The sequence below is a fragment of the Parus major genome, chromosome 4, assembly GCF_001522545.3.
Source record: "Parus major isolate Abel chromosome 4, Parus_major1.1, whole genome shotgun sequence".
NCBI classification, from domain to species: domain Eukaryota; kingdom Metazoa; phylum Chordata; class Aves; order Passeriformes; family Paridae; genus Parus; species Parus major.
Window position 1 is genome coordinate 52,692,086 of NC_031771.1, and position 21,797 is coordinate 52,713,882.

Genomic DNA, 21,797 nt, shown 5'->3' on the forward strand with positions numbered 1-21,797 from the left:
GAGTAATTAGTTCAAAATTGAAAACATAAAGAAGTAGGAAATCAAATAAAAACACTAAAAAAAAAAGAGTTTTCCTGAAATCAAGGGACTAACTCAGTAATCACACAGAAAAATAAATTTCACTACATCTAAGAATCATACTGTGAGTAAAGTACTCCATTCCTCATCTTATACAAAATTTATGGATAATCACTGAACAAATTGGGGAAAATTACTTATGGTCTAAGGAACAGCAATTTCCCTAAACTAAATGTGAATCCTTCTGCGTGGAAAAGAACAGCATAAAAGTTATCAGTCTGAGGGAATTGTACTGCTTTCATATTATATATGAATAATGTATACATAACTGTGATACAGTAGAAACTATAAAAATCTATTCAGTGTTTAGGCAAACTGTTAAGCTAAATCTTAAGAAAATTGCATAAAACAATAAGACAACAGTACCAGAATATATGATATTGTGAATTTACAGCAAAGGCCAATATGACCAATTATCCAAAAGTAAAGCTAGTAAACAGCAATTCTCATCTAAATCTTCCCAAGTATTTTATAATAATTTACATAATATACTACTCAAATACAAACCCTTTGAACAAAGCATTAATCCTAAGTTTTATTTTTAGGAATAGGTTGCAGGACAAATAAAGCCATACACTGAAATGTTGTTGTACTTTGAAAAGAGATTTTTAAGAAATAGGTTTATAATTGTCTATATGTGCATACATTGTTCAAACTTTAATCTGTTTAGGGCAGCAGAGACAATACTACTCTAGGAAATGGATAAATAGCTTAACAGTGTAATTGTGAAATGCACCAAGTTACAAGTGAAAATCAGAACTCAAGAAGTTCTCCTTTAAGTGTCAAAGCCTTCACAAGTAATAGCGATGGAAGATAAACAAAGTATCCAGTCTGACTTTTCCAAACTTGATTTGTCTGGGGTACCAGTTAAGGGAATGTCGTGTTTTTTGTGAAAATTTAAGTTATTTTAGAAGGAAGCAGGAAGCCCAAATAAGTACTAAACTGCACAATACCATTTTTATGCTCATGAGATACCTGTAAATCCTCTAGTGAAAAGATACCTCAGACCAAATGGCCAACCATTCCTCTCAAAGACATAGTTCGAGTTTAGACTGACAAACACTGAGGAATACAGAAGCTGTTCTTTCCAGGGGCATCTGAATCCTAAAGACCACAGTGACATTTGAAGAGATTGGTCAAGCCAGGGAGCAAAGAAAGAGCTTATGATTGTAGAAGACATTATTTTCCAGCTGAAAGAGAAGATATTTATTATCTTTAGCAATAATATATCTTTGTCTAGATAAGAAATAAGTTAATTAAAACAAATAATGAACCACAACAAAACACGAGCCAACAAAGAAGTCCCTAATCACCCCCCACAATACACAAACTTATAATAACACACCTGCAAAAAATTTTTTAAATCCTCAAAGGCAAACCAATAGTAATGTTATCAAATACATCAAGTAAAATAATATGAGCAGAGATGGGCTATCAGCAAGGTACATTACTGTTGATAGTGGGCCCCATTTTTATCAAACATTTCCATCAATTACCTGGATTATCAAGCCAAATGCACCCTATGCATTATTTTAATTTAAGGCACCAGTCTACATGAACATTAGAAAGCCTCAGTCTAAAATTTCCCTGGGAAATCTGTGGTCTACACCTATGGAAAGCTGTTGAAGTTTTTAAGGTGCTGCATTTGGCACAGCAAGTCCCATACATCTGTGCATGCTTGAGAAATGGCTGGTGAAATGGAAGTTTCTGAAAAGGACCCGAAGGGTATGGTGACCTTATCCTTATAAGGTTGAGTGTCATAAAGCAAGGACACACTCGCATTGCAAGTGAAGCTAATCACACACTGGGCTATGTTTTAAGTTAAAAATTTCTGAAGTTTTCTTTAGGCTTACAGAAAAAGTTTTTGTATTCGAGTTGTGAATATATAATCATCAGTCTTCTGTTTTGCCACCTTGTATGGAAATTTCTTTTCCCAAAGTAATTTTCTATGCTCATTTACTCTCAGCACAGGGCTAATCCCTCACTTCCATTCAGAAGGTTCTATCCCCCAGAGCATTATAGAATACAATATCTGAAAAATTCAACAGACAACTTTCTTCTCCACTTCCTAGGTGCTGTCTTTGAGCATAATAGTACAAGAAGAATGAGTATCATCCATCACAATATCTGAAAAACTAAATCAGATCTGATAAAAATTCAGAAAAACCTAAATATAAATAATGCTAAGTGTCTTGCCTATTGTACATGTGAATGAGCACATCTAGACCCTCTCAGGTATGGATATGCACGAGTCAGTGTGGATGGTTTATCTGGATTGCAAATTAATTGCTCCATATATACAGAAATTGCTACAAAAGGGCCAACTCCAAGCAAAACTATGCCATCTCCACTGAGGCTTATCAGCTCAAGTACAGCACTGTGCAACCAGCCAGAGCCATCTCAGATGGGCTTCACTGGAGGTTGAGACTGGGATTGAGGTCAAACACAGAGAAGCATTGCCATTTATTCCACAAACTGTTGTCCCAGCTGAGTTCATGAACTGATTGCAAAAAGAGTATCTCTCCTCTGCCCCATCTGTTTCTGGTATCAGCTATGCAGCAGTGACTAACAGCTGAAAGGCAGTTAGGAACAGATGCAATTTTTTCACCATTAAAATTCACGATAAAAGCAAGCCAACCCAAGGTGCCAAAAGTCTGGCTCCATGTCCAATGAGTGCTTCAGGATTATAGATTGGGTTCAAATATGTAAAAGCATATCATGCTTAACATACAATACAGTATATGTTGTGTATGGATTTAAGGAGCCAGATGCAGCCTGCAGTGCTGAGCCAGAGCTAATATGTTGAATATATAAAACCACCAACCAGGTGGAAGTAAGCAGGTTGGAAATACAAAGAACATATGTATTACACTACCTTCTATTTTGTCCTGCTAGCTGTGTCAAAGATATATTGAGATTAAAAGTAGTTCAGGGATTGAATTTATTTTATTTCCTAAGGAAGTTACTGGATTTCCCATGTTATAAGCTGCTTCTTTATCATAAGAAAAACAAGAATTGTTCAGCATATTGTGATAGTATCTGTTATTCTCCTGGATATATCAGTTTCAGTGTTGAAGATCATAGCCTTAAACCACTTCTGTTGTCTGGATAAATAAAACCAGTTGGAATGCTCCTGTAAAATATCATGTCTATTACTATTTGATTATACTATTATGCAAACATTTGTGGAGAATATCTTATTCTATAATTTTCTTTCCTGAATACTATCTTTTTATTTCAGGAAAAGTAATGAAAATGGAGTCTACTGGACCACCTCCTAAATTATCTAGGAAAAAAAAAATCATTTTAGCAATGTGAGTTTGATACAGAAAAAACGGGGCCTTCAGATGTGTGTAATTTGAGTTATGGTAGAGTAATTTTGTCACTGCCTAAAAAAAGTTTCTTTGATATACTTTTTGAGAAGTCCAGAGGTTTGGACCAGCTGCATTTTAGTGATCTTTTTGTGTGGGCTTCTCCCACTGCTTCTTTTCCATAAAGAGCTTTTGCCACTAGATATCCAGTCTGGGTGTACAGAGCAATCTTTTAACTTTTATATTGAGTCCTGCTCTATTTCAGTCATATCTTTATTATTTGAATTTAGAAAGGTTAATAACATCTTAGAAAACAATCCTTAAGAAAAAAATAAATGCAAAGTAATTACGCTCCCTCAGAAGAGGTAAGTGCAGAGTCCTTCAAGTTCTTTTTTCTTAATCATATTGTTAATAGGAGTTTGCCATGCAATAGAATGAATAAGTCTGAAAGGCTTTTGTCTACATTTAAAATATTACGGTTATTACATTAAGGTTAGTTACTGTAAGGTGCTCCAAGTTACAGTGTTGTAGAAAGCTTTGTAGAGAGTATAAGCTTCATTGTTGCTAATTTTGAATAAGAATGATTCACATAAAGCTTTTAAGAGGTGCTATGGTTCTATGGGTATAAAATAAGCTGAGTACTCAGCAAATGAGAAAGATTAACTGCTTTCATACATACTATGCTGCAATTTTTTACTACCTTTATTTAAATGCTTGAAATAAAGCTGTATTTCATTGGAGGGTTATGAAGTACATAGATTGCAGGTAGTGAAAAGTGATAGACCATTCATACCTTTCATAATAAGGATTCTAGGTGAGTGAGAAGAAACAAGTGCCAGACTTTTCCCCTTGTGTTTCAGATTCTTTGATCTGAATAGGTGGTTCAATACTATAAATCAGAGAAGAAAAAGATAACTGATACCTGCACCTGGGAAATGGTGTTTTTTGACTACAGCAATTTTTCCTGAGCTCTCCAGAGTTTGTATTTGCACCAAATGTCTAGAACATAACACCTTCTTGCTACTGCCCCTGTCATATTAGGCCATTCATATGCACAGATCAGTATCCCTTAGTGGCATATCTGGCCATACGTTTGACAAAATACTTGTTTATTATGGACTAAGTCCAGCTCTGACTGAAATAAGTGGAAAGACTCATGTGGATTTAAGTAGGAGTTGGTTTAGACTCCTTCTGAGCACTAAGATTTATGGCATCTTTAACATTTCATTTCCTCAATTTTAAGCATTTGGGTTTTGTAAATGACGTGCAGGATAAATACACTGTTGTCACTTAGCAGCCTTAGCTGGTGTGTGAAAAGAAGTCTTTTACTTTCAGATAAACTGAGGAATGGTGGATTATGGTCTGTTACTCAGCTGGCATAAACTTGCATAGATCCATGAATCTCAGCTGGTTTCCAAATATCTGATCTGTCAGCAAATGGAATTCAAGAAGAAAGTTTATAATTCTTTGAAGACAGTGTATATGTAGGTGCAGGTCAATTACCTGAGGATATAGCCTGAACAAGAAAATAGTAGATTACAGGTTTTGTAGATAAGGTAGCTATTATTTGATCCAAAATTTTTCTCTCTAAAGCACATAAATCACAGAATACACATTGCAGAATAATTTTGAGAAGCTCATGAAAAGCTAATATTTATAAGAGAAACAAAAAACATTTTGAACTTTTGGCTAATACCTCAATAGAATCATTCTTGTAAATTGTAATATTGAAATTTTAGGGCATTATTGAAGTAGTTTCTGTGCTGTTGTTGTTTTCTTAATTCCAGAAATAATTATTAAAATGTATTAAATTAAATGTATTAAAATATAATATATACACCAGAACAATAAAATTATTGTAAAAATTTCCATTCAGAAATGAGGGTTTTAAAGTTCTGAAGTCTAAAACTTAGTTTTGCAAGACAGGAAGAAAATCTTCCTGAAAAAATTTTCATCAGAATAGTTTCAACAGGTTTTTGAATTATAGATTAAACAGTAAAAAACACTTACCTTTATTTGCTTTTTTTTTTTCCTATAAAAGCCTAATTAAAGGTTTAATAGTAGCACGCAGCTATTTCATCTTCAGGACTAGGACCCTTCTGCCTTCCTTTCTAGCTGCACAAGAAAGGAACCAAAGAAGCTGATCTGACCTATCAGAATAAAACAAAGTTTGTGGCTTGGCTCAATTGGAAAAGGTTTCCTTGACAGATTGAATCAATCAGTGCAGGCATTACCAAAACAATTTCCGAGATTAACTATTTGAATAATGCTTATATAAATATATATATTTAAGGTGTTGTGCTTGTACAGTTTAGATGTAATTAAATTAACTCTGCACTCTTAAAAAGATATATTCAGACAATAATTTTTATTTCAACTACTTAGCATAAGGTAGTTGCAAAATTTCATCAGCAGTGTATGCACAGTTCAGACTATAGGATCAGCATTTTTTCATTTAAAACAATTATATTTGTGCTTTGTTCTCTCCTTCCTTTTTTAAGAGACAGTTTAATCATGACAGAAAACTGTTAACAACAATTACTGTAAGGGATAGATAATATTAAAGGCTTGAGCCTGTTTCCACAGATCTAGGCAGAAGTTTCCTTATGGACTTCAGCATAAGCAGGGACAGCTGCTAGGGTAACCACATACATTACATTAATTTTTCATAAGGACACATCCAATGCTCACTGATTTGAGATGAGGCAGCTGCCTAACCCTTCTCAAGTTGTAGGGAAGAACGTTATCAAAACATTTACATATGGCTTTTCACCCTCAGTTTCATTACCTGTACAATCTGATATAGCAAAATCAGGTGAGCTGAGGCTTGGTATCATCTATCTTTTTTCACTTGAAGAAGTGTGGTACATATTGTAAACCATCTAATCAATTTTAAAGCTGCAAAGGATTTTCTATATAGTGGAGGGAAAAGTTAGTCAGTTTTGTTGTACACAGAAATAGAAGAAAGGAACGTATTCAGCTCTTGCATATGATTAACACAGCCATCTGTTTCACCTACTTGCATAATTGTCAGCTAATCAATTGTGAATTTTAAGTGTCCACTTACTTAACAGCATTGTACCTGCAATTGCAATTCATTATCCTAAACACTTTAGAGGTCTTCAGACTGTGAATTATTTATTTCCATGAGAAAACAGTGAAAGGAAGATGTCAAAGAAAAGCAAGGAATGGAGATACAGGTAAGAAGGGAGGAGGGTGGGGAATACAGATGTGGGAAATTATAAGATGCAGATAATATATGCGAGAGTAACTAAGGCACAATGACAAGCATTTTTATGATGTGTTGATGGAACAGGGATGTGATGGAGAAGGTGACAGGTGGAAACTGGCAGAGGAAAACAAGCTTCTAGCAAGAGCAGGAAAAAGAGATGAAGGGTTATTGAGAGAGGAATTGGGAACTCTGGCACACAGGGAGAAGGCTGCAGAACATGCAGTGGATGTGGCTGGTGCTGGCCAGATTGTCAATGCAGTCACCACGATGGCTTCTAACAGTAATTTCTTGATTATCCTGAATTACAGATTTACTTCCTCAAAGTCCTTGTGAATGGTTTAGCATGATGTAACCATGTATTTCTCTGGTATTATAAGACCCATGACCTTTGTCCCTCCAAAATATGAACTTGATAGGTGTCCTTGTCTCAGAAATTTCTTGTAGTGAGATTCTGATCCGTTCAAAGAAGAATTTGGAAATTTTACTCTTAAAGCAAAAGAAAGTAAAAAGTAGAGAGAATAAAAATGGAATTTAATCTCTGCTTCATTATTTAAATGCATTATTGTTTTGGAAAATATAGTTTAGGAAAGAATAACACATCTGTGTAATATATTTGTGTTTTAAAAGAGATGTAATTTTCTTTATCCTAATTCCTTTCTCTCAGCAATTTACTTATATGCAAAAAACCAGTCTATGTTAAGTTCATCAGAAAGATATTGGATGAATATTTAAAGAAAATCTAGGAAGAAAAAGTTATGTTTTATATACATTGTAAAAAAACCAACTGATTCAACTGTGCTTTATTGCAAAGAAAAAGAAATTTTAGGACAGCAATAAAAAGATAATCTTATACTGTAACAGTTTAATCAGAAATTCTCATGATATTTGCATTACTTTGAAAATAATCCATTAAATAGTCTTCTGATTCACAATTTATTTGTACACATTTGTAGCAATATTTGTTCCATAGTGAAAGGAATGAAATGATTGTATCATATAAAAGAGTCACTTCATTGACCAGCTTAAGCCTAAAACAAGAGGTTGTAGACTCAATGAACTGTGCCAAAAAAATTCCAAAAAATGGAAACCTGCAATTATTAAATTTGGAAAAGACTTCTATATTGAAGTCCAACTGCCAACCTAGTGCCACCACCTTGTTCACCACTGAAACCTGTCCTCAAGTGCCACATCCATTCATATGACAATGTTCATCTGATAGGAGCTAGCCCTGCCCTGGAAGCAGTCCAGCATTTGTTGAAATGAAAAGAATTATTTCTGTTGCCTATAGCATTTCATATAAGATAAATGAACAGGAGAACTGAATTTGGAATGTTTATTTAATTTCTTATATTTTCAAAATATTTTCCTTTAATCATAGCTATTTCAACATGTATAACATTACTGCATCCAGCTTTAGGAACACCTTCCTCGGAGATGCAGAGACACAGCATTTTACCAAGAATCCATTTCTTCAAGAACCCATTCTTCATTACTGATTTGAAGGATATTCTGGTTTCAAATATATGAAGAAAATATAGTATGAATTTCCTGTGTGGAATTATGTAGTCTCCAGTGGACAATGATGGACGTGGAGAACATTGCAAAATGTTGTCTAGCTGGATTTTAGTTTTCACATTTACACTATGCTGCACTTGATTTTGTAAAATGATGTGTGATTTCTTGCAGCTTATTTTGGTTTAGGAACAGAGTTGGTATTCAAGAAATTTGGTTTTGGATAAATAGAAATGGCTAAACAAATTTCACCCCTGTACTCATTCTCACTTCTCTTTGGTTTTTGTTTGTTTTTATTTTTTTAACAGCTTTTGTGAAATCATGCTTCAAATAATTTAATAGAAGTCATGAACTACTTGATTTGCTTAAGCTTTAAAGAGTCAGTCAATGACAACAAGCATCCTTTCCTGTGATTCACATGGGCTAATAAAATTTGGAAAGACTAGAAAATACATGTATATATTTCTCATCATCTCCCTTGTTTATAGAAAATTTTACAAAAACACACATGAATAAAGAAGAGTCAGTTGGTAATGAAGTCAGTTGCCATATTGCAACCCCAGCAATAATCAGAAAGTGCTTATACTGTTCTTCATTAAAGGGACCTTATGTTGGCACTATAATGTGACAGAGAAATTTTATATCTAGAAATCATTCTTCTGAGTATTTGATAGAAAATGATTAACAGTAGAACTGAGCCAGTGGCCTTAACAACAAACAGCAAATCTACCTGAGATACAAATAAATGAGCAAAAATCACTTCTATTCCAGAATGTTTTTATTTCTGCTTCTTTGTTGAAGGGAATTTTTTAAAGGATTTTATAACTTAGGTCATAGAAAGAAAGGAACAAATTTCTGAATACCAGTGTGAGAGCAGAGGTCACATAAAGAAGAAAAGATACTAAAGTATTTCTGAACTGATGATTCTCCTACAAAGCACTCAGTTGTGATTTCACTCTGAGATTTCTAGCTGCATGCAAATATGAATAGCTATCCCATAAACTTGGACAGCATCACAATTTCTGGGACAGATCAATCTCTCCAGGAGTAGAAATGGCTCTAAGATTTGCCATCCTGATTCCAGAGGCCCTGGAACAATTTAATATCCCCAGTATAAGCCAGAGCAGTCTGGAAACCACTGTATGCCAACTTTTAATGGTCTCTGAGGCACATTTTTTTGTCTTGAGTCACTGCAACAAAGCAATCCAACCACGGAGTCTTATATCCATTCTTCCTTTGGATGTGTGTATATATGGAGAAATTATATTTGGGTCATTTACCCTGAATACATTAATAACCTGCTCAATGAGAAGTACTCCATAAAAACAACTGCAATTTTGTATAAGATGTCATTAGTATTCATTCCTCCATAATCTATTATTGAGCTGTTCCAGTTGTGCTCTAATTAGTTCTTGATTTTATAGCTATATCTGTATCTCATTTTTCTCTTTCTCTAGCTCTACTTACACCCAATAATTTTGCTACAATTTAGAATATATTTTTTTAAAAAACATAGATAGTTTTAGATAAGACAGATAGATAAGATAGAAAAGATATAAGATAGAAAAGTTTATATAATATATACTATTACATATCTGAATAGGAAAAATGAAAATTTATCATACTTAAAAGAAAGTTTAGGCACTGTCCAGATTAATTGAGAAGAGCTGTGAATTTTTATTTTGTTTTTGATTTTTAGTTTGTTTGTTTGGTTTATTTTGGGGCTCTTTAAGATTAACCTGATAATGGAAGAATTGGTTTCTAAATACAAAATGGCACCAAATGAAAATAATCTTATCCTAATCCTAAACATTTAATTCTTTAGAGTTACAAATTTATCTTTGGTCAATAGAGTAAGAGAATTAATAAAACAGATCCAGAGGGCACCATGACAGTTAGAAACTGGAATGTTGTATTTGTGTTAGATGAGAAATAGCAACCTTGGGGAAAAAAAAATACTTAATATCCATTTCCCTTCGACTTTGTAGAAGCAACTACAGAATTGGCTTCTTCCTCATTAACAAGAATGACAATAACACAGCAAGATCACTGAAACAGAGGAGATAAGAGTCTGTATGAATTAAATATTAACATTAAAATAAGATTAGATTAATGGCAAGAGTTTGCAATTTTGCTTTAAAAAATAATTAATCTTAATTACTCCCATACAAATCAGGTGAAATTACAATAGAACATGGCTCTGTGTGGATGCAATACATAGTTAAATTGTCTCGTGATTCAGGATATATTCATAATGCCAGATTTAATGACAATGGCAGGTCTGAAAGAGACACACCTGAAAATCTCCACAACTTCTATTGACCCTGGAAAGATGTTGAAAAATCAAGTAAATTTTTCAAGAGTTGAAGTATTAATATGGGTAAATAAAATGCTAAGGGAAAATTGAGGATGATTGCAAGGGAAAATAGGAGGAAAGGAGACTGGATAATCTTTTCTTTACAAAAGAATACAAATAAGAGAAGTTTATAAGATGGACTGACAACAATGTGAAAATATTTAAAATTTTATTTAAAATAATTAATTTAAATAATTAAATTATAATTAAAGTAATTAATAATTAAAATTTATGGGGAGAGAAATTTTCTTTATCATGTTCTTTATGAGATAAATTCATAAAATATTTCTATGACTTACAATTTAAAATAGGCAAGTTTAAACTAGAATAAAACTGTGTTTTATTATAGCATTGAGACTAATTAAGAATTGGAACAGGTTATGTATGTGCATCTCTGTCACACATTTTAAAAAACAGATTGAAGCTTTTCCTTCTAAAAAACATAGAGTTAAAACATCAATTAATTTTAAAAAATCTTCCAGCTCTTGCCAAGCAATCAGAGATGATGTCAGACTGGATTATAACAAGGGCTTTTTTCAAGCCTTGGAATCTGATATATTTGAACCCTAATTTTCCTTTCTACAAACTCTTCTCTACTCCTGTCCTTCCAAACTACATCTTTTCACATCATATTCACTATGGTTCAAGTTTTATTTTCAGATGAAACATTATAGAAATTCTTAAAAAAAAACCTAAAAAAGCCCATCAACCAAAAGGCTTACACTGTATAAAAAGAAAGTGTGGGCAAAGAAAGAGACCAGAATAAAGGATAAAAATAACAAAAACAATTGGGTAAACCCAACAAAATGTCCAGGATTATGGCAGGCCAATTGAACCAATAGTCTGAAGGTCTGTATATAAATTTGATGATTTGGTTATAATTTTCAAGGGTGGAAAAGAAGATGAATGCTAATAAAGTGGTCAGAATTGAATTGAGAGGGAGAAGGATTAAAAGAATGAGGAACAGATTAGGAAAGAGGGAGAAGAGGGTCTCTGATGACAACAAAGGGTGCTTCTCCAGTGGAAACAGAGACTGGGAAAAAATGTCAAGTGTTGGGGAAAAAATCCAAGATCTGGATTTTACTGATGAGATTAAGAGATCACAGCTGCTTCCTGGCTCCTGCTCATCTCTGTATGGAGACAGGACAGGAAGCCAATGGCCAGCTATTAAGCAAGGGCTGGTAGCTTCCATGTCTGAAAGTTTCACAATCACACTTTTGCAGTTTCACCATTGGTCCAATTTCAGAATTTAGCACTGCCTCAGGTTTCTTTCAGTATGAATTTATTCCACCTGGTTGTCTGTTATACATCCTATTTTTAAGCCTTATGAGACTATTTTAGTTCAGGCATAAATCAGCATTGCAGTAAGCCTCTCTATTAACTTCATACCCTGCCTGAACATGTGTCTCTAGAACCCAAGGACCATTCCTTGTTATTTTGTCTGAGATTTTATCACCAGGATTCTCCTCCCATCCCCTAGCTGCAGGTGATTCCATGCAAATAAATGCATCTGCTGTAAGCATCTCTGCTGGTCATATCCAAGATTAGGTTTTGTACAAATTTGACTTCTAACTAGTGTCTGCTGCTTGTTTTGCACCTGTAGGCAGATTCTATCAGTCTAAAACAGTCAGCTGGGCCTAAATATTTCACTGTATCTGTATTACTTGTAATGGAGTTAATTTCTTTTACAGTGTCACCAAAGACTTTGATGTGGTTTATTAGTAATAAAAACAAACTAATTCCTAATTAAATTAGGGATTTTGAGATATCTTCATAGCCAATAGTGTCTCTAACTATGTACTTTAGTACTTTTTCAGGAATGCCTTAATACATTTCTGTGATGTAACTATAACCCATCTGCCAGTTTTATCATGTTTTTAAGGCTTGCTAAGTTATTTCATTTCTCTTTTGCCAAAGGGAAAAAAGCCCTGCAAATCCTGCACTTTCCCATTATCATTGCTATGAGACAGGTGAAAAATCTGTATATTTATGAAAAATGGAACAAAGCCTTCCTGTATTGATCATAGGACACTCTCACCCAGCAGTGCAATTAAGTTAAAAAAAGTTAATATTTATGTAATTTTTAAAAATCAGCATTTGCCAAAAGTAAATGAGAATGCCCAGCAACACTGTGAATCTTGGGCAAGCTCCTACACTCACCTGCAACCACTAGCATTGTCCTCTCAGACATCACAGGTCTGGGTTGTCTGGAGGTTGTCAACCAGTTTCACCTTCCAGAATTTTTAGGATCCTTCTCAGAAAGCCATCTAAAGTAATCAAAAATGAGACAAAAGCAAACAAACAGTTCAATCACAAAAAAGCCCCAAACCCAACAACGTGCAGCTGTAGATTGCCTCAATTCCAGGTTCCCAAAGAAGTCTAATTTAAACAGGTTAACCTTGCCAAACAGCCAGGTTCCCACCCAGGCACTCAGTCGGTTGCTTTGCTCACTCAGTCACTCATCCCCTGAAGTGGGAAGGGACAGAAAACAGGATGAGAAAGATCATTGGTTGAGATAAAAAGAGGGAGATTGATTACCAGATACTACTGTGGGTAAAAGACAATTGGCTTCAGGAAAATTAATTCAATTTATTGCCATTTCAGATAGGGTTGGGTTGTGAGAAGTGAAGACAAACATTAAAATAAGAACTTCTCCCATCTTTCTTCTGAACCCTTCTTCACTTTGGGTTTCTCTGCCCAGCCCTGAGTGGTGCAGGGAGAGTGGGTGTCTATGGACATGATCTATCAGGTCTCCTCTGCAGCTGCTTCATCCTCACGCTTCTAACTTGCTCCAGTGTGGGCTCTCCAGTGGCTGCAGTTCCTTCAGAAAACATCCCCCTGCTCCAGTGGGGGGTCCTTCATGGACCATAGTGTAGATGCCTATTGTGGAATGGCCCTTTCCATGGGGTGCAGGGAAATACCTGCTTCCAAGCCTGAAGTGCCTCCTTCCTTCCTCTCATCCTGGCATCCATGCTTTTGTTTCTCCCTCTTTAGTCCCTCCATCTCTCTCCCCAGACATTTTTTTTCCTTTCTTCAGTATTTCATCTGTAGTGGGTCTATGGCAGACCCAAGTTGCCATCTGGGGCAGCTCCTGGTGTCCCCTGACAAAGGCCACCCCAGCAGACCACCACTTGCCAGCACAGATGCCCCTTGTGCCATGCAGGGCACAGTGCATGTCTGGATTGACAGAGCCAAAGGATCACGTCAAGGAATGTTAGAGGATGATATTCCATCCAAATTGGAATTTTTAAAAGTAATAGTAATAGTAATAAAGATGCAAAGTAGTAGTAATTTAAATGGGTGTCCATGTGCCTTCCCTCTGTGTAGCAATATTAACTACTAAGAGATAGTGACCTTTGTGGGCTTGCAGGGAAACCAGCTGCCTCTCACGAAGTGTCCTCTCCTCCCTAGTCCTTCTGCACAGGCAGTGTGTGGTGAGGACAAGCCCCATATGGTTCTGGTGTTAAAGGAAACTTGGAAATGTATGTGAAAATTATGGGCTGCCTGTCTTCACAAAGATGCCAAATTTCCGCTGAACATCAAATGCAAGAGAAGGTCTCCAGTGGTCCTCCAACATTTTGAAGTGGTGAGGCAGCTAAAGTAGTTCAGCCTGGGATGCTTCACAGGGACAACTTCTGAGAAAGCATCTAGGTAGATCTCAAGTGTTGGGTATTGTAATGTGAAATCAAAAGCATTTTTTTGTCTGATTTCAATGAAAAATGAGAAAACCCTTAGTTAATTCTCAAGGCTTTATGGAAAAAAATAGTGTTCAGAAGGAATCAGTAGACAGAAAATGAAATAAAATCTCCTCTAATTCTGAATAAAAGGTGTTTTTTTTTACTGCTACAATATGACAAGACTTTGAAGAGAAAAAAAAAGAAACAGTTAAATAAAAGCTTTTAAAATTATGAATGAAGGATAAAAACTATAACCTAAAAATGGAAAACAAAAGGCAGAAAGAAAGAACAACTTTAGAAGTAGCACAAGAACATAAGTGTTTTCTTCGTCTAAAATGTTTGTATAATTTTTAAGATTTTAACCAAATTCCTTTGTCAGAAAACTACATTAGATACATCTGTGAAAAACACATTTTCCAGTTTAACCAGGTTAGAAGGACCACGTTAATTTTCTACTTCACTGCAACATTAAGTAATAAAGTAAGATGTCTTTAAACATAATGATTTAGCAGAGTTATAGGTTAACTAGCTTTTACCTGTTACATCCCATTGCGTTCTTGATTCTTGATACTGAATATGGCAATTAGTATAACAACACTGTGTAATTTCAGATAAGAACATAATTTTTTTCCTTGGTCTAGAAGGGTTTTTCTCCAAAAAAAGTAAAATAGGTGAAAACTAAAAACACCCATTTGTACCCTGCACAATATCTACAGAGGGATATTAAAAATAAGAAACGAAACAAAACTCTTGTTTTTTTTATAAATAACTAAAGACAAGCAAATAAAACTGAAATAGTAGTCAACTTATAGTTAAATTATCTTAGCTGATGTGTTTAATCACTGGTGGAATGTTTAAAGAAAACTCTAGTTCTTTTCCTCCCCAAATTTCCACATAGATTATGTAAATTCTTAATGAGATAAGAGCGGAGGATGCATCTAGAATCAATCTTGTAACGATATATAGATAGAGAATAGGAAAGAAAGTGATATGACATGAACCAATAATTTTATATATATGTGTATATATGTATAATTAGTCTGTAACAGATACCAAGGAGTTGCTTTTAAGCTGAGATATTCTATTAACTGAAGTTATGTTCTGTAGAAATGTGATTTGTCACTTTCTCAGGAGATTTTTTTTGTCTGCAGCTGTAGGACCCAGGATTTAAAAAAGTAACAAAGCTGAAAATAAACTTCATTAAAAAGAGGTGTAGGTCTCTTCCACAGGCTTCCTGTTTCATCTTTGATGTTTGTTTGAGTTTCAGGAGAGACTGGAATATAGAAAAGTACTGAGTATGTTAACAGTGTTAAGTAGAGAAAAGAGTAAGTGAAGTGTTTTCAGTATTTCCAGTCTCAGGGCTTATCTAAAACAAGTACAATTACTAGTGATATACAAACATACAGTTAGAACAGCATTGGCACTTATTCTTATAAGTTATTACATCAGTAAACCACTCAGTCTCAGTAAATGCTTGGCCCTTTGCACTCTTCCAAAAGCTATTGTCTTATTTTCCATGATATTGAAACCAGATGAAACTTTTCCTGCATCTATTTGACCCTAAGCGGCTATTCTCCCTGTCATTTTAATTGAATAATTCTGTGGTTTTCAGTTGTTTCTTGAAGCTTCAGATTACTCTGAAAATTATTTCCTCATACCAAAAAACACACACCAACCTGAAGTGTACAAGTTTGTGCACATTTTGACCTTTTTTTTGGTGTTCGACTTCGGGGTAAGAATTGATGACAGAACATAAAGTCATTATTGAATGCTGTTTATCTTATCCAAGGTCTTTCTTCAGTTAATGCATATGAAAGTAAAAGCTTTCAGTAGATATCATCATTCTATTCAATTTAATACTTCCACCTCAATCAACAAAAAAAATACTTGCTTAGAAAGTCTGAGAATTATGAAAGCTGGGATAAAAAATAAAAATGAAACACTTCCAGATGTCCAGGGAAAAGCAACCAAGAATCACTTTATTCTTTTCATTGAGAGTATCTGAGTCTATACTATGAGTCAATCCCATTGTAACTCTGAAGTTAATTAAAAATACTGTTTTGATGGCTTCATTCCAATTTGAAATTTTTCAGTAAAAGAGTATTTATTAAGATGCACACAATAAATAAGTGTATTACAATCTTAATTTATTTTTTTTTTTCAAAAATCCTTCCCCATAGATATTCAGTTTATTCATTTTACAGAGACTCTGAAGTTCTACTGAATTCAGTAAAGGGAAGATCATACTACTCCACATTGAGCAGAGCTCCAAGCACTGGTTGTCTCAGGAAAAATGCCTTGTTATAGACAATCACTACCATTATTTTTATTATAGTCACCTTCTCTGCTATTAATTTTCTTCCTTGTTTAACACACAAGATAGATCTAACTTGTTCTATTTCTATTGAGATTTTAGGATATACGAATGTAACTAAAGTAGCATCTATGGTAACAATAGTTATATTCTTTTTGCAGTTCATTCAGTTGTATATAGTAGCGAGAGTTTTAGATTCAAAGTGTCACAGTTTATTTTTTTTGTGGAAATGCTGAGGCTCACGTGGAAAAGATGACTCTTGGGTCATTTAGAGCTTAAAAACCTTCTCATGATGAGGAATTATGAAAGGAGGAATTCTAACCTCCTGAAACTTCTCTGGCCCAACAGTGGCTGGTTCCTGTGATGTAGCATTTTGTAGCTTTGCGGTCTGGTAGACAATACTTGTAAGACCTTTGGTCCTGGTTCTGTTCTCATTGCTATTTGTGTAAACCAAGAGAGACCTGAAATTATCCCAGCTTTACAGCATTTTCAAAGAGAGGAGAGATAAGCCCGTACATATCACTTACCAGGGATCTTGAAAGCAAAGAGATTGTTTGGTGCTATGAAGATGTTGTCATAGCTATTATGCATACCAATCTCAGTCTATTTTAAGTTGGCTAATTAGGGAAAAGTTGAATACAAAAGAAATGCTCTGGGGCCTCCTAATCTAAAATAATATCAGGCTGTGCTTTATCAACTCACTGAGGTCTGTTTGTGAAGATTATATGCATGCTTCTATCTGCTTTGGAGGCAGAGCTAAACCAGAGTGAGCTCTGTGCACTGGTAGAAAAACAGTGCTACTCTGTGTGCTTTTTTATTCAGACTCCTCTAACATGAAAAGATCTCTTTTTTATATAAATACAAGGAGAAATATAGGCTCTCAAAATATCTATTCCAACATTATAGTATTTTTCTTGTTACTGTTCTAGCTCTGTGGAGGTTTCTGAGAATTTCAGATTTTAAAATATAATTTCATTAATTGTCTGTATAATGTAAAACTTGAGGCTCTTACTGCATTTTCTGTTTAGCTTTCTCTCACATCTGAAATGACAGTCTTTAATTTAAGAATTTTTAAGAGCCTATGGATTTGACAAATCTGATATTGGACTTGGCTTAAAGGAGTCTTTGAAATGTAATATTTTAGGCATGGAACCTATTCATATTGCTTTGCTAACCTGCCAAAGGCATGATTTCATCTGGGTTCTGTTTAGATTCTGCAAAATCTCACAGGAAGCAACTGCAGAAAACTGCTGGAGGACACCTACATTTAAAAAACGTATGCTGCTCTGAGATAAGTTCTCTGTTTCCCTATTCTTCCCCTTTAAAGCTTGTACATAAATGAGAAATACATTGTCATTCAGGGCTGCCTCAACCCAACCACAAGTTCTATGACTGACATTTATGCAAAATGTTGATAGACAAATTCCGTGGTTATTTATCAACACTAAGCAGTCCCTGCAGACATCACTCAGCAACCATATCCCATCATGCAAGCATTCCTATTTCCTTTCAAGTCATTCATCTGTATATGGGAACTATTTAAACAAATAAACTTACCTAGATATGAAAACAGTTGCCACATTCATACAAATATAAAAGGAAAACTGCATTTAATAAAAGACTTTCTTTTGGATATATGAGAAACACCCTGCAATATGTGAAGAATCAGAGAAATAATACCTCCTTCTTATGTACATCCTTTTTCTTATACAGAGAACTAAATTAAAATGTTCAAAAGGTAGAATTTATTAACCCATGTACAGCTTTATCTGTGTGTAGAACTTATGAATAAGAAATGGGCGTAATGACTTGTGTTACCTATTTGCTTTTAAGAAAAATGGTTTTTTATTACCATAAGTATAGTTTTAAAGGCAAAGCTCTGTCTGCTCTGTATGAATCCACTAGAAAAATCTCAACTTACTCTTCTTATGAAGTTTATACAGGAACAGGAGTTTGGTTTGGTTTTTTTTCTGGGACATAAATAAGAACTTCAGATTTTAGAGTAATTTTAAATGCTTGGAGTATTTAAGACTGAGAAACAGTGCATTGTGTGTCCCACCTATTTATTAAAATACAAAATAATGTATGCAATATTTTTTAGTATCATGAATTGACACTTAAATTTAGAAAATGTTCATTTGATAGTTTGGTATGCTGACACCAAATTACAAAAAAAAACCAAACCTAGAATAAAGTTTTCCTGATCAATTACTTGCTAACAAGCTGGACTTCTGTTTGTCCCAGTACTCCTCAATAACAGATTAAAGTGTTCTTGAATGATGATTTTGTCCATTTATTTTTTTAAGAGATGGTTCAATTCAGAGTACGTAAGACATTCCTTCACAATCTACTTTTAAGACTCAAAAAGTGCTGACCTTGATCTGAATCAGATAGACACATCCAGGAGCAGAATTCATCTCAGACAGCTATCCAGCTATACTGGAAACCTCTTCTTCAGCTTTGCAATGTTACAAGAGCAGTGGGAAGCAGCTTTGCAAGAAAGGCCCTGTGTTCTTTTGAAAAGCAAGTGGAGGGAATTTCAGGTACTGTAGTCATTTACAAGGAGTGTGCTCTAAGCCCTGCCTTATGTCAGCTCAGCTCCAGCTGCAGTAGGTGCTTGTCTGCTCCTCTCTAATGCTGTGGAAGTGACAAATGTAGGGCAATAGCTGAGGTTTATCTTAGTCCTCCTGTAGCCTCCTTCAGCTACACAACCATATCACCTCTAGTAACTAGCCCTGATATCAACTTTTTATTGAAGACCATTTTTGCTCATTAGGATCTGGTGCCAAAGTACAGGAAGGAATCTTTAAGAGTTTTGGAGAATTATGAGAAAAAAAATTCCAATTCTGATAACCCTGATGTTGGCAAAGGAAGTTTAAACAACTTGCCTAAAGAAAAAAATCCTAAGTCCTAAAGTCTCAAAAAATTCAGCTCGTAAGAAAAGACAAGATTCAGAGTCCTAACGAAGTTTTTTCTGATACCTGCAGATGGGACATCTACTAACAAAGGCTATCAGTGCTGGAGAAAAAGTTTCATGATAGAAAACATTGGTTTTATTTTATTTTTATCAACATACAAATACACTGGGTAGTTTTACCAGTTTCAGTACTTACTTCATGGTTAAAATTGGGTGCAGCCAGTTTCAGTTAGTTCCTTGTGATTAAAAAAGATCTTACAATGGACAAAGGATTTATCATTTGTCTTGCTTCTGTTTCCGATATCTTCTTCTGTCTTGCCTTGTGATAAAAGCCTGAAGTTATACTTGGAAAATCTATACTTAGAAACTTAGTTAGACATCTACATCAATTTCATTGCCTTATGAATTAGAAAAGGTGCTGTACATCACCAAACTAGACATCAGTTCTTACCCCTCTTCTCTCATCATCAGTTATGACACACACAGCTTAGCTCTAGCTGGCTGAGTTAAAACAGACAAGACCTTCCACTAATATAGCAGAACAATACTTCAGTCACTTTCTCCCCTGCAAGATGGTAGGAAGCAAACCAGATGATGTGGTCAACTCAACCACTCTATGGGATATTTATCCTCAGCTGGGTAAAAGAAACATGCCCAATTCTTTAGAGTGGCCAGTCAGTTACTGCAACTCTTTGTGGCTGATGAATTGGAGAGGAGAGGAATTGCTGCTATGCTGCTTTTGGGAAAATGTGATTTAGAATGTAAATTTCCCAACAGCAAGCTAATCTTCCGAGCTCTACCTTTAACATATGATTTAAGGAACACAAGTCATTGTCAACCTTGTGACAACATATTTAGATACAAATTTTCCAAGAAAACCTTTTTGGATGCATAAACCCCACTCTGTGTGCTGCTAGAACTTAGTAACTCTGATTTTCTTATGCCTGCAGTTATGTATTAAAATGAAATGGTACATGAATTTATTTTCTTTCTCTACCTCACTTCTTCCCACATTTCAGATAAAATAAAGTACTATAATTATGAGTGTATATACTTACGCTGCTGGAAAATATCTGATTCTCTCACACTTAAGAAATATGTGATTCATTCAAATCTCATCAGTTCATTAGAGAGTGTGTGAATTTCACCCAGAGGGCAACAAATGATATGTTGATAAATCCAATTATCATAATTTTGTTAGATTGACTGTCACAATGGGAAAATATCTTAGTAAAATGACAATGCTTTAAAAGAGAAATATAAAGCCAGTCTGCTATAATGAGGCTATAAAATATGTATGTGCATTTTAAGAACCATCCATTGCCCCATGCAGACGTGCAGTGCACTTGTTATTTCAGGAAGTTAGTGATGCATACATATGTCAGAGAAGCATGTCGTGCCATCTTCTCATTTCAGTCCACAAGAGACAAAACCAAGTCAGCACTAAGTGAAGTAAATGACGTATTCATATAGAGTGGATTTTTTATTTAGATGGTACCAAAGAGTGGGTCTCTTTGCAGCTCACAGCTCTTATCTCACAGGTGGTAGTAGTAGTTCTCACTGCAAACTTATTCACAGGTTCCACTCTGAGGAATGTTGTGTGTTTGTCAGGATGATATGGAATAATTACTGCAACTGGAAGTTGGCTATTTGTTAGCACAGCTGTCTAAACCCAGTAACTCACTTCATGGGGTGGATTAATCAGAGCCTTAAGGCAACCACAGCTCCTGTTTTCTGCCTCTGTCACAGCGTTCCCCTGTATGGCGTGAATTCTCTTGGTGCATGAATTTCCCTGTTTGGGACAGACTGAATAATGGTGGGAAGGCAGTTGACTGTAAATTAGAGTTTAGCTTATCCTCAGTCAATTGGGACAGAATATCCCCAAAGAGTTTCTTGGCATCCTTGGCATTTATTGCATCATCTCTCTGTTCAGTTAAAGTGTTGGTCTTTTACAGACCCTTTATGGAGAAAAGATTTGATGGCAAACTTTGGTGAGTAGGTACAAAAATAGTACCTTCTCAAGTACAAAGGTGTAGAAAAACAATCCTCAGAGGTAATGCAAGAAAAATTTTAGTAAACTTCATTGTTTTTATATTTTCCTGTAAGTTGTATCTGGATTTAAAAAGGTTCCAATGTAATTCAGAAAAAGGTATGAATATATGTCAGTATGTCTAGTACATCTGTGTCCCATGTGTCATATTGTCTATATCCCTGTTGCAAATGATAAAGAGATTAAACTGGTGTCACTGTTACTCAGTGCAAATTTCTGAATCATCAGGGTTTTAATTTTTCTAAGATCTCACCACCCTGCATCTGAAAATCCTTCCTTAGAAGAGCAGTAGGTTTCTAATAAATGTTCTGAGTTTGACAAACTGCCATTTCCAATTAAAAAAAAAAAAA